The sequence below is a fragment of the Pinus tabuliformis genome, chromosome 4_1 (genome assembly GCF_031772625.1).
Source record: "Pinus tabuliformis cultivar Carrire ecotype Pingquan chromosome 4_1, CPIR1, whole genome shotgun sequence".
Lineage (NCBI taxonomy): Eukaryota > Viridiplantae > Streptophyta > Pinopsida > Pinales > Pinaceae > Pinus > Pinus tabuliformis.
This window is the reverse complement of record NC_142303.1, coordinates 805,899,587-805,904,262: the sequence shown is the minus strand read 5'-3', so window position 1 is coordinate 805,904,262 and position 4,676 is coordinate 805,899,587.

The following is a 4,676-nucleotide window of genomic DNA, read 5'->3' as shown; positions in this document are numbered from 1 at the left end:
TGTTATCTCATGAGTCGAATCTTGAAATGACATGGGATTGTGAGAATATCCATGATGAAGAAGAAAGCGATAAAACTATAGAGAATCCATTCCATCCCTTATCATCTCTTGTCTTGTATGGGGGAAAATCTTCGAATTAGTGTGATCATGAGATTTTTTCAATTCATGCATCCTTAGATTTGCGATCACAGGAATATTATGAACTAAGTAATTTGTTTGTTGAAGTTGGAAAATTTTATCAAACTAGTGATGTAGATAACTTCCATCCAGATAATGGTGATCTTGTTAACTTAATTGATAATAGTTGTCCATATGCAATTTGCGATCTGACTTAGTTTACAAAATGTTTTTATCTACCTTTTCAAAGTTCTGATACTTTTCAAGAAGTTGGTGCACTTCAACTCTCATTGATGGTTATGTTAGGTTCTCACGATCCTGGTAAAATTAATAAACCATGTCAGATCTATATTTTCTCGCAGAATTCTTTCCTTCATATTGTTTCACTGTATGAAAACTCATTCTTGATGGATTTTGGGATTTCTCGTAGCAATTTTCCTATTTCGAGAGATTGGGTTTGTAATCATACTATTTTAGTGAATTCATCCTCATGCGAATCTCTTATATCAAATTCAGGTTGTAAGTGTATGCCTTTCATGAATGCACATAATTTCCAAGTCGATCAATTTGAATGTTAGGCTAAAGAGTTCATATGTTTGAGTGTTATGGTGGATAATCAACTCCTATTATTTCTTATGAATGAATTCATGACACAAAAAATCCTCTTGAGTGTTAGCAAGTGCTTGACTTATTTGTTGAATCAGGATCCTCTTTTCCATCCATTACATCCTGTCTAGTTTCGTATATTGGCTATACTAGCATTCCTCTTCAATTATTTTGATGATTACGTTGCTTGTACAAATTTTCACTAGTTACAGGAAGATGATTTGTCGCATTCAGCATGTGAGGAAGTTGATTCTATTATTCAGAGTATTCGAAAACTTGTTCAAATTGATTTATCCTTGTTAATTACAAATTGGCAATCTGATGCTTTAATTAACCCATCTGATCATGATTTTGTCTCTGATGACTATCATTCAACTTACCACTTTGCCATTAACACATCCAATGAATTTGTTTTACATCCTTTTACCTTTATGGTTTATCATCTCAATATCTAGATACCAACTAAGTAGTTGATGCACTTCAGACTTTGTTGATGATTATGCCAGGTCCTCGTTGTCTTGACGTGTTGGTTGAATATGATCAAATCCATTTTCCCTCACAAGATTCTCATCTTGACCTTATGCTTTTAATTGGAAATTCATATTTTCAAATATTTCAGGGTTCTCAAGAGGACTTTTTCAAATTTTACGATCCAATCATTGAATGGTTGGAACAATCCTACTTGGAGATCTCTGTCACAAATAACAGTTTTTGATATTTCATGATTCTTGCTAAGAAGTATAGTGAAGATAAAGATACGTTTGCAAGAATCTTTTGAGGTTTGTTTAACTATGGTCTACATTGAAAAGGTAAGAATTCGAATTAGTTATAAATAATGGTTGTGGCACATATTTTTTACGACAAGCAAGAACTTCTATTTTTTGTGAAATTTATCAAGCTCTTATATTTTCTCTTACACATTACTTTATATCAGTTTTAATCGATTGTAACTTTGTGATTGCAAGTTTGGAACAACTATGGTAACTTCATTGGAAATTTCATTACACTTAACCCTGACCTTCTAGCTTTTTAGGTTAGGATAAGGTATAGCTTCATTTTATTTTTCCTCTCTCTTGTACTCATCCCACACTTGTTCTCCTTAGCCTTTCTTATGTTTTCTTACTTTTGTTAGTTTGGCCTCCTTTTCCTTGTGCTTTGGTTTTGATTTCTTGTTGTCTCGTGTATTTTCTTTGTTGTTTTGTTAATGATATTTTGCATGAGGGGTGTTCCATTTGGGCTCAAAGACAATGTCACAGAATATAAAAGGTCTTTGTGACACTACAACATTTGGATAATTATCAGTCCTTCTTCCTTGCCTTGGTTATCCTTTGGTTGATCATGTTCTGATGGAAAATATGATCCTTTCATGACGAAATATTTGTGTCAAACCATGATATACATGTCTACTCTAGAAACCTCATGCCTACACTCAGTTCTTTATGTTCTAGTATTATCCATGCTTATCTAGTCAAGTAGAGGAGGATAAGGGGAAAATAAAAACAACCAAAACAATATCAAAGGTATTATATATTATTATCTGAAGGAATAACCTCTTCTGATCTCAATAAGTCAAGATCCATCTTTCGCCCATGAAATGAATAAGTGTCGATACACAATCCTATAAAATAAATAAATTAGGGTGGAAGAAAAGAAAGGCTTCCTTCGTAGAGAGGTGAAGCAAGAAAATTCATCAGGGTACTATCCACGATCGCTAGCAGCAGAGCAATGATTTTGTTCCTGAAGTGACTCCATGGGGTACTGCCCATGCCTGTTGGTAGTGGAGCAACACTAGAGATGCAAAATGATACTATCAAAATCTTAATCTTTCAAACTACATTACCCTTTCCTATTTTGAAACATTGTGATATTGCTACTCATATGTTTGTGTTCAACTGAGAAGGAATGAAGGGGACTCTATGTACTTATGGAACGAGTGGGGAATCTCGAGTAATCTAAATAATGAATTAATACTCCTTGAAGAACTAGACCCTGCACAAAGAATTTACTAAGACTGAGAAGTTGGAGTTCTACCAACGTGTCACCAAGTGTTGTCGCTATGACAAACACCATCCAAATTTTTTCCTACACTTGAATTTTGGACCCTACAGTGGATATTGCGATTTTTTTTCCATAGTCACTTCTTGGTTAGTCAATGTTTTGTTAAGTCTATGAGCTTCCTTCTTGAATTGTAAGTGTCGAAGTCACCTACTCACACATGCTCAATCCACAACAAGCTCATGAGTGCATTATTTTATGCAAGATTTTACAAGCATAACACAATCCAACAAGATTGTTCTTGTGTGATGATAAATCCATCTTGACAGTCATTGCATGCTTTCATTGACAGTCTCTCACTTTTGATTGTGATTGTAATTTTGTTTCGGTGAGTTTTCCAAAATGTCAGTTTTGCACGCCTTCACTTTTGTAGGTGTCGCTTTCATGTTTTTGATTGTTTCCTTTGCTTTATTTCATCTTAATTAGTGTCACTTTCATGTTATCTTGGCTATGGCATGTGTTTATTCATCATCGTTTTCATATTGCAATTGTCGTTCGCACTTTTCTCTTCATATCGCAAGTGTCATCTTTTAGCATGTTAAGTGTCGCATATTGTACAAAATCTAGTTCTAGTTGTTTCAAGGCATAACATTTGTGTTAATGAGTTTTCTTTATCATGTAAAAGTGTATTGCACTAATTTCCAAAGTTTCAAGAATTTTCACACAGCTGTCATCACTATCGTTGCAAAGTGTATCTTTAGTGTTGCACTTGGAGTGAGTTGTCGCAATGTTGTCGCATTGAGGAAAAAAATGTTGTTCATGTGTTCTGAGTGTTCCATGTTGTGTATTCAAGAAAACTAAGTGTGTGATCATGTTCAAGTCTTTCTTTTTTTCAACTTTCTCTCATTGATCCAACACTTAGTCAAAATTCAGAAAACTCCCTGATCAAGCCTCTCAACCTCATTCAACTCTCCTAGGCTGCACATTCCTCAAGCAACAACCTTTCCTCTTGGCACTACACAATGCACAATTTTTTCCTCAAAAACATATGCACTATGCAATATTAGTGCTCAAGCCTAGACCTTGAGCTCTAGAACTACGTAATCCTTACCTCTAGCCAACCTTCTCTACGCACTCCACGGTCTCAAGCATCAAGCCTCAACCTTGATCTCTTGAACTACGAAACTATGCAATCACTTGGCCTCTCTCCCTATAGAACTGCGCATTGGGAAACTTCAGTCCTCAAGCCTCAAGCTTGAGGCCTTGAACCCCTCAACTGTGTGATCTCCAAATCTATCCTCCTATATGAACTGCACAATGGGCAACTTCAAGCCTCAATATTGACCTCTTAAGTTCCTTAACTACGGAGTCACTTAGACCAAGCCTTCAGAACTGTGCATTGTGCAGTCTCAAGCCTCAAGCCTCCAGCTTGAGCCCTTGAGTCCCTCAACTATGCAGTCCCTCTACCTAGGCCTCTATAACTATGCATTACACAATATTAGGGATCAAGCCTCCAACCTAAGCTCTTGATTCCCTCAACTACGCAATCCTTTTACCCTTTCCATATTGAACTTCACATTGTGCAGTATCAAGCCTAAGTTCTAGAACTTTTCCTCTAGAACTACACAATCCCTGATTTAAACACTCAACTAGTCACTAGTTCCAACCCTGACAAGTGATTTCATGAAGCATATTAGACTAAGGGTTTATCAGACTAATTTCATCTTGTCATGAGTGGATTTCATGTTGGGTTGTGTTATATTCTTTCCATGACTAGCCCACGTAGTTAACCGGGGGGTTAGAGGGGGAGCAGATCGCCCCCTTTTGTTGCGCCAATTGCGTAGCAGGGGGGTCACAGGGGGTTTGAGGGGTGCAAGTAACCCCCCTCTATGGGTTTTGGGGCAGTGCTCTAGAATTTTTTTTTTTGGACCGTATATTAGGTTGGGTGGACCTACCTA